The 9,646-nt window shown below is 38.5% G+C and overlaps 1 long non-coding RNA gene across 1 annotated transcript; it reads left to right on the top strand.

Moving 5' to 3' along the window:
* Positions 1 to 4,080: 4,080 nt before the first annotated feature.
* LOC135443239 (uncharacterized) lies at positions 4,081 to 8,028 on the top strand. Its single transcript, XR_010438905.1, has 3 exons — positions 4,081 to 4,230; positions 4,712 to 4,774; positions 7,616 to 8,028. It is a non-coding gene; the product is annotated as an uncharacterized LOC135443239 (long non-coding RNA).
* Positions 8,029 to 9,646: the final 1,618 nt, after the last annotated feature.

Here is a 9,646-nt window from a genome sequence, read left to right as displayed (position 1 = left end):
ATATGTACATACACAGCATTTTTTACATTTATTGGATTACTTATTCTATAGGTCTTTGTTTTCACACAAAACCCTTCAGAAATCCATGATCTTTGGAGAGAAATAAATTCAAGCATGCTGTCTCTACAGGACAGATATAGCAAATAAAGAGACACTATCACATAATGCTTCAACAGCCTGATTTGGGCACATGTGGGACTTTGGGAGATTGCTTTGGGGCATTTTTCACCAGTGTAACAAAATCATTTACTGTGCATGACTACAACTATTCATGTTCAAAACTGAACACATTCTCCTGGCCACATCACATATTTTAGATTGGGATTCATGACAATGGCAGAAGATAATATCTATTCTTTCCCCAAAGATTGCATTTCTCTTGTAGGATCATTATAATTTTCAGATTTTGTATAGATTTTCATCAACAGTATAGTTTTCCTTGTATTTTAATAGTTTTTTAACCCTGTAGCTTTACAAAAGCCAAATCACTGCCGATTTCCTCAGCTTCTGCTCTAAACTCCAGACTTTTCTAAACCCAGTCAAGTTGCAGCTGTGACCATAGGTCTGATTCTAACAGTAAGTCCTCCCTTATGCCTGGTGTTCCTGTTACCATGTCATATGCCATGTTCTATGACCATGGGAGAATCACCTTCCTTGCAACAGTTTCTCAGACCAGGTCTGTGTTCACAAAGCTTAAAGGATTCAGCTAGGGTGAGTCCTTTAGACAAGTGAGGAGGGAAAAAAATGAGCATCAATGAAACAATACCGAACACCTGCAAAGAGTGAGCACAGAGTACATACTGTTTTCTGCTCAAAGACAATGTAAAAGCAGCAATGCTCAAAAAGCTCTGTTGCAAAGTACCAGTTTGTTGTTTTCCAATGCTGACCCAAGTGCTATAACAGATTGTAAGCACAGTTGGAGGTGCACAAGCAATATTGATGTGGGAGGCAGAGGGGTTTCTTCTGTTTTACCAGTTGCCCCTGTCCCATAGAAGGGAGCACCAGCCTGTGTGGATGGCAGGGCTGTGGACAGCACCCCAGCATGGCCTCAGGCGTGGGCATAGCACCCCAGCATGGCCCCAGGCCTGGAAGCACCATCCCAGCATGGCCCCAGGCCCGGGGGCACCATCCCAGCATGGCCCCAGCATGGCCCCAGCCCCAGGATCACCATCCCAGCATGGCCCCAAGCCCGGGGGCACCATCCCAGCATGGCCCCAGCCCCAGGGGCACCATCCCAGCATGGCCCCAGCCCCGGGGGCACCATCCCAGCATGGCCCCAGCCCCAGGAGCACCATCTCAACATGGCCCCAGGCCCGGGCAGGCCGGGAGTCCTCGGGCCCGGCACGGCCCCGCTCCCGGCCGGCAGCACAACCGAGCGGCGCCCTCTACTGCCCAGCGCCGAGACTGCAGCGCCACCGCGGCCGCGGCTGGGGCTGGAGCCATGGCCCGCGGCGTGGGAATGGGCCCCGCTTTCCTTGCAGCCCTACTCGTCCTACTTCTGCTTTTCTCCAGGTAGCCAAGTTTTCTTGTGCAGCAGAAAAGATGTTCCTTTGCCAGGTTTGGCTTTGCTGGCGATGCTTATTTTGATGAAGGCCAGGGTATGGTTTTGGGCAGGTTTCATATTGAGCTGCGCATCTACTAGCAGCTCCCTAAGTCTATCTTCTCAGGGCTGCTGTCGATTCATTCTCTGAACAGCTTCTATTTGTGCTTGGGATTGCCCCAACCCAGGTGCAGGACCTTGCCCTTGGCCTTCTTGAACTTCATGAGGTTCACCAGACCCACCTCTCAAGCCTGTTGAGGTCGATCTGGATGACATCCCTTCCCTTCCACATGTCAATTGCACCACACAGCCAGATGTTGCCAGAAACTTGCTAAGATTGCCTTCAATCCCCCTGTCCTTGTCACCAACAAAAATGAGCACTGGTCTCAATTCCAGTCCCTGAGGACACAAGTCACTTGTCACTGGACTCCCCTTGGACATTGAGTCATTGACTGCAGCCCTTTGAGTACAATAATCCAGACAATTCTTTATTCACTGAGTGGCCTATCCATCAAATCCACGTCTGTCCAGTTTAGAAACAAGAATTTCATCCAAGAGAGTGTCAAGTACTTTGCACAAGTCCACATAGATCATGTTGGTTGCTCTTCCCTTGCCCACCACTGTTCTAATTCCATCATAAAATGTCACCAGACTTGTCAGTCACAATGCCCTTAGCGAAGCCATGTTGACTGCCACCACTCATCTCCTTATTTAACATGTGCCTTGGCATAATTTTCAGGAGAATGTGCTCTCTGATCTTGCTGTGCACAGAGTGACTTTTTAAAATATTACATCAAGATCTAGTTCTAGTTCTAGACACCATATCACACATTAAAAGGAAACCATCAATGCTTTATGACGGGAAGGATGATTCTGTGAGTGCTGGATGCCTCAGTTTTTGAAGGGAGGACATACAGGGGGAATGGTAGACAGGCTATGTTTAGCCATCAACAAAAGAGCCATGTACATTACAAGCTGTGATTTTTGTGTGTTTTATTTTTTATTTGTTAACAAATTAACATTTAAAATTCTAATCATAAGTCTTGTTTAATACATGTCTTTTCTCCTTTTTAAATTCATTTTTGTGCAAAAAAAAAAAAGAATAATTAAGATATTTGAAAAATTAAGCCTATTATGCCTTTAGAGATTTTAAATCAAAATAATTTGGTTTGTGAAATCATTCTTGCAGAACCAAAATCTCAAGACTGGGCCTCAGAAATTTCTTCTGTAATACTTTAGGAAAAAGAGGTCCAAGATCATTTAAGGAACCTGTAGGTGCACAAGTCCTTGGGACCTGATGAGCTATATTGCTGGGCTCTGAGGGAACAGGTAGAAAAAGAGTTTAAGTCACCATCCATCATACTTGAAAAGTTGTGTCAGTCTGGTGAAGATGTCACTGACTAAAGGAAGGGAAACATAACAGCCATTTTTAAAAAGGGAATGAAGAAGTCCAGGGGAACAACATAAATAAATAAAACATACACAAAAATCCCAGCTTGTATTGTACATGGATCTCTTATATATGGTTAAACATCTCATCTACCATTCCCCCTATATGTCTTCCCTTCAAAAACTGAGGCATCCAGCACTCACAGAATCATCCTTCCTGTCATAAAGCATTGATGGTTTCCTTTTACTTTGTGATATGGTGTCTAGAACTAGAACTAGATCTGGATGCAATATTTTTAAAAGTGAGATCATTAGATTTACACTGTGGTTTCATGTGTTTTCTCTTCTGTTTCTAATAATCCCTCACATTTTTGGCATTTCTTTGTCAGATGAACTGAACATTAAACTGATGGTTTCAAAGTACTAACACTTTAAAGCAATCATTCTGAGACTCTTCTTTGATGTTAATAATTTCAGGTCACTCACTCTGTGTACAGCTAGGCTTTGGTTTCCTTGTATAATTTACTGATCATTTATCAGTATTTCTCTTATAATTTTACCACTGTCATTCAGTACCTCAAGGCCTTGTACAACTTTGTCACCCTTCTTACTCATTATTCTAGACCTACAGTTGCCTAGATCATGCTTTGAGCCCCTTTCCAAATTTTTTTTGTCAATTTCCATTCCTCTGACTTTAACTAGGGCTGGTAGATTTTGTGTGCCTCTTTTCATCTAATGATCAGGTTTTAGGGATCCAATTGCACAAATATGAATGCTGCATTCATCTTCTGCTGACAGGCACTCTGAAAAAAATTCTTCATGGCCAAATTCTTCATGCTTCTCTCGGAATCAGGGCACGCCTTGCTGGCACTAGCAAAATTTTCAACTGCAAGAATCGAATCTGGTTTGTGATATTTGCCCCAAAACAAGGTTGGATGGGTATCTGGGTCTCTGTTGCAAAGGCACCCTCTGTGACAAGAGGTCAGGCACTGCCCTGTGCTGGACACAGATGCTTCCAGTCAATTCTCGTTGGCTCCAACAGACCCAGCACAGGGCACAGCTGAGCCCCACAGCCAGACTGGGAAAGTGTATTTAAGAAAGGACAAAAGATCCTATAAAGGCAGATGACTTCAGATTGTGAAGACCCTGCCCTGAATATTCTTGCCAGTAGCCATGGCCTGTAGACAGCACATTCTGGTGCCAAGGAAAACCATGAAGAAAAAAGAGCAGAATCAAAAAATGGTTAGGTGCTAACTACAACCTCCATTCTCTTTGTGCAGCTTGGAGCAGGTCTCTGGAGGGTAAGGGAATCTGGACTGAAGGTGTGAAGTTGACTCTGAGAAAGGAAATAGGAAAGAAGACATTTTAATGTTTGTGTCTTTGATTCTGTTTGTATTTTGCTACCAAAAATATTAATTTTAATTGTCGGTACATGTACTTTCTCTGAGTCTGTTTGGCCTGTGAGAGTAACTGAGAAACAGTAGCCCTTCTTTACCTTGACATATGAGCTTTCTTTCTCATTCTCATTCTTCTTTTTTTTCCCCTGTCCCACCTTACTGAAGCAAAAGTGAGAGAGAGCAAATGGATGGGAGTTTTGCTGTTAGCCAAGGTTATCACACTACAATTTCTCTTAAACTTATGTTTGACCTGGCTTAGACAGAAAACTCTAGTAAAATGCCGCTTCACTTAATGGGCAGCTAGTGCTTAAAGTAGACTTTAAATTTATTTAAGCAATCCCATTTTCCTCATCTTTGGTAATTCTTGCCCCACTTTTTCCTCAAGCACCTCAAGCACTACCGACAGGTATGGAGGATCATGAGAAGTTTGGACCACACTTGGATCTGTGTAAGTAGGGAGCCTCCCTTGTCTAAAACTAATGTGGGTCATGAGTTTGAGACTTTTTGAAATTTATTAACATGTGTATCTCCCACACCATTTGGGATACAAGCACAACATATTTTCATGGCACCCATTTAGAGAGGTGTGGAAACACTGCATATAGGATAGGCCAGGTGCTTCATTTTGCTGAAGTCTCAGAGAGATTTGATTTTAAATGTTTTATAATGCAAACATTAAAGGGTTGATGTCAGAAGTCTTTGCAGGATCAGGTAATAACAAAAGAGCTGATGTTGTGTTTACAATATACTCAACCTTTCAGAACATGGAGGGGGTTTTATTAATTATTTTCACTTTAGTTTCATATAATAAAAGTAGTTGAACAATGTTATTTTTTAATGTTTACACAAAGCTTGAAAAGTGAATTAGGGAAAACACTACATAACTGCTCTGTAAATACTTAAATATATTTTTTAGAAAACACTTTCATTTTCAAAATGTGATAACATTCCTATTAAATCAAATTATTTATAGGGTAACTGTCTTATGAAAGCGTACTAAGGACATACCATATCAACATAGATGGTGTACATTTTTTTACACAAGATTTTTCATTTATTTCCCATTTGAAGTGGAAAAATTTTTCAGCATCGTTTCATGCATTTTGAAAGCTGTTCTTTCAACTGAAAGGATATATAAAATATACTGTGGGAATTGAATGTATGCTTTTAAGACTGACTTCTTCCTCTGAACCAACTAGACGTGTTTCTGAAGTGTATATTTCATCAAATAAGAAAATCAACCAACCTGGATAATATAAATGTTGCCTAGAAGCACATGTTTACAGAAAGCAGCTAGTATAATGAAGATCCTCGTAGTGAAAGATAGTTTTAAAAGTTCCTTAAATTTACCCTTTTTTTTGTATTTCATTTTTCCTGCACACACGTTCTTTTCTATTTCATTTCATGTACGTACTTCAACTTTTTGAGCTCTTCAGACACTGAAATACGAGAAGAGATTAAATTTATTTAAGATTCAGCCATTAACCATACAGTAAGGTTTCACAGGTTCTTGTCCTAGAAATGAAATGTTAGCTGTCTCTTGTCAGTTAGTCTTTGATGTTTTACACACATACACAGAATAATAAAGATGTATTGATTGACTTCTGTAGAGGTTAACCTTAAGATTTGTTACACTGAGCAGTGAGCACTGACTTAGTCAAGCCAAGGAAGGTGAATCAATCTCTTATTTTCATCAAAATACCAATACATTTCTAGATAGGCATAGAATTTACTTATAGACATATTTGGAGCTCAGCTTTGTAATTACTGAAAATCAAGATATGAGACTATAACATATTCTTCTAAGGATTTAAATAAAGGAAAAAAAAATCTCATGCACTAGTGAATGACTTGATAATAATGAATTCTGTTTCAAGGAAACTGAGCATTTTTGTGTGATGGTTACCCAAAAATATAGCTTTATGTCCTTTGGAAGAGAAAAAGGTGAAATTTATCCCAATAACTTATAGTCTTTATATGCTCTTATGTTTTCTACTGAGGCATGGGTTAGTCAGAAATAGACAAACAAGAAATATCTTCATTAAATGACAACAGGCATAAAAAATCCTTGTTTTTAAAAAAATCATGTATCTGGGTAAGAAGTAAGTTAAACATTCTGAAAGTCATTCTAGGTCTAATAATTAAAACAAAAACACAAATTGGGCTTCTCTGCACTTATTTTCATTCACCTCATATTTGTTTCAATCAGTTCATTCAATTTATAAAGGCAATTTTCTGCAGCAAAGCCGATGGAATTAGAAGAAATGTAAAAGATCTGATCATCTTTAGAAATATTAAACTTCATTTCTATATATATGAAGAAATTTTAGCATTTTAATAAAATTCAAAATCAGCACTAAAATTCCTTATGTCTCTTTTTAACCAAGCCTTTCTTCTCCAGGACTTATAATGGAGTCACAAGGAGTTATTAAAAATTCTGCCAGCACAAGTCTGTAGTGATTAGGCCCCTAGGTAGAGATCCTAGCTTAGAAACTCCCAGCTCAAGGCAGAGCTCCAATCAATTCTCCCATCTTCTTGGTGAGCATGCCATAATCATGAAGCAAATGGCTGCAACAACAGCAGCTGATGTAGGTATGTCTGCATCAAAAAAATAATTGGGAATTGGCTAGGGAGGGAAGTGGGGAGTACATCCATCACCTCCAGATATGAAATTTGCATTTGAGGAACCTAGCAATCCATAAACTCTCTGAACACACCTCTCCTCTGGATCATCCTTACATCAGAAAATTTCTCCCTGGTCTCATTGTACTTGTGATGCTCCCAGCTACCCACCACCATGTAGTGAGGAGGTACATCTCTGTCTTCCCCACTCAAAGTCTCAGCCTGCAAAACAATAAAATTTGAGAGAATGGAACTTCTTTATGAGGGCAAAATGGTCCTTTTGTACCTTCCCCTCACTTTTTATAATGTCATTAAGAGAAATATAAGTCCTGCTTAAACATAAACTTCAAACAACACCAAGGTTTGAATATTTCTCAATCTCTTGTGCTTCAGTTTTAGAGCAGAAAAATGCCAAAGCATGGACTGGACTCTGAAGATCGTTACACCACTTTCTGGAGTATGCACATATACCTGTTTGCCACAAACTTAACAATACAAAATTTTACCAGTTTTTCATTTCCCAGTATTGCTGAAGAATAGGCCAGAAGACTAAGGAGGAAAAAATCTTAAGCTAAAAAACCTGAAGGCTGTTAGTTGTTTCTTTTATTTGATCATCTACTTAAAATTGAAGAAGTAGGGGACCTAATTCATTTTCTTCTTTCAACAGAAAAGAGAGATTGGATAAGAGAAGGAAAACATCGGAGACCTTTCCCTCTGAATAGAAATTGTTCTACCTCTTTTATTTTTTCAACAGAGGTCCTGATAGGATCTTCAACTCACAGTGCCTTGGCACAATCAGGATTTTATCAGGAAATTACTATCTGTCCTTTTGGACTATGGCTACATATTTTGTTTTTTCTGGACTTGCGGACTAATGGGATAACCAGAAAAAAATTTCATCCTTTGAGAGTTTCTTAGTTTTAAAAGTTTCCTATCCTACAAGTAGCTTGGAAACTGAAACCTCCAACTTCCAAAAAACAATTGAAATGACATGAATTAAAATAATTGTTTCATTTTTACATTAACCTGGAAATGCTTAATCATTTAATAATGAATAATGCAAATTTCTCAAAAATAATAAGTTTTGAATAATAGGCTGTTTTCTTCTTTTTTTATAATAGAAATACTTTTGATAGATTCTAAAATGGGTTCAACTTATGTTTATGCTAATAAAACTACAGTGACTATTTTGACCAGATAACATTTCTAAAATAGAAGAAAAAATTTAAAAAAATTAGGAGAAACACAAGTGATCTCTTGAGCAGAGGTACAATATGCCAGCATGGTGGTGAGATGGGGCTTCTGTTGTCAGAGAAAGGTTAGAAGAATGGGGGGGGGGGTGGTATGAAGACAGATAACATTTGGTTTGATAGGTTGCATCCCAAGATTCAGTATAAAATTTTAGATGGCCAAAAAATATTTACAAGTTCATGTTACTGCCTTCACTACGTTGTTCTGGCCTTCCCAATATATTTTTTTTCTCTTTATTTTGCATTTCTAGGTTTTTATTTCTCTCTATATATCTTCTTTCTTGTTCCCTTTCACTTCTGTCCTCCTATTCTAGCTATTCTTGTCCTAGCTCAGTCTCCATTTATTCATCCATACTCCAATTTCCAGTACAGTGCTTCATTAATTTCATTTTTAACAATAGAAAAAAAAATTTCAGCATCCACCCAGTGGAAATATTTGTGCAAACACTACAAAGGTAGTTCCAAAAAAAAAAAAATCAAAGAAAAATTCCAAAAGGAGATTCATTTGAAATTTTATTTCTTGAGGGTCTTTCTCATGTGTATTGAAGGCTTTGAAGTTTCAACATTATTTGTTGTAGTACCATAGCTAGTGGGTGCAAGTATTCTGTTTAGTCCCAAGGAGAAAGTATTAACCTTTTCAACATGAGCCTTAAACCCACCTGTGACTTACATTATCCTACAGGAAAAAAAAAATAGTGTATGATGTCATTGCTTTGGAAGTGCTTCCTGGTGAAGCTGTGGGCAGGGAGAAATTGCCTATTACTTATTCTTAGACCCTGAAATCTTAGACCTTAGAACTACCTTCTCAGAAAATTTTATTCTCAGAAAAATTATTCTACAATGCATATATTAACACAGACATACTTAATCACAAACTTATGCATAGACTGTATTTAGGATTATTTGTAAGGTTTTTACTATTGCTGAGATGGAAAAAATACTTCAGCATTGTAACAAAAACTCTGTTTAAATAGATATATCATTAGTTCCTAGATATAAATATCTAAAACATGTGGCCAGTATTTATTAAAGACATAGTATAATGTAATGACCTTACTGATAGACATAAATATCAGAGCAAAAATAAAGGGTTATCTGTGCATCCGTCCTATATACATTAAATGTAATGTTTTTCTGAGATTTTTATTAGATCTTGTGAGACCTTCAAGAAACAGTCAATGTAATCTGCAGTTCATGAAGGTGTTTTAAGATTTCACTGTCTGCAAGTGCCCCTCTGTGCTTGCTTCTCCCTCTTCCTTCACCCCACTTTGCTCATGTCTCAGGAAAACTTTACTTCAGCCTTCTCTGACTGTAAACAGATAAAACTGATGTGTGGTCAAAGGTATTTTAGGGCCTGCAAGTTGTGGTAAATATTCAGCTTTATTTTTTTTCCTGGCTTCTAAAAGAGTTGTTTTTCTATCTCTCCATGGCCATCGTAGTATCATTCA

Source organism: Zonotrichia leucophrys, chromosome 2, assembly GCF_028769735.1.
Source record: "Zonotrichia leucophrys gambelii isolate GWCS_2022_RI chromosome 2, RI_Zleu_2.0, whole genome shotgun sequence".
NCBI lineage: Eukaryota > Metazoa > Chordata > Aves > Passeriformes > Passerellidae > Zonotrichia > Zonotrichia leucophrys.
Note: the sequence above shows the minus strand (reverse complement) of the source record. Positions and strands in the feature narration are given on the sequence as shown.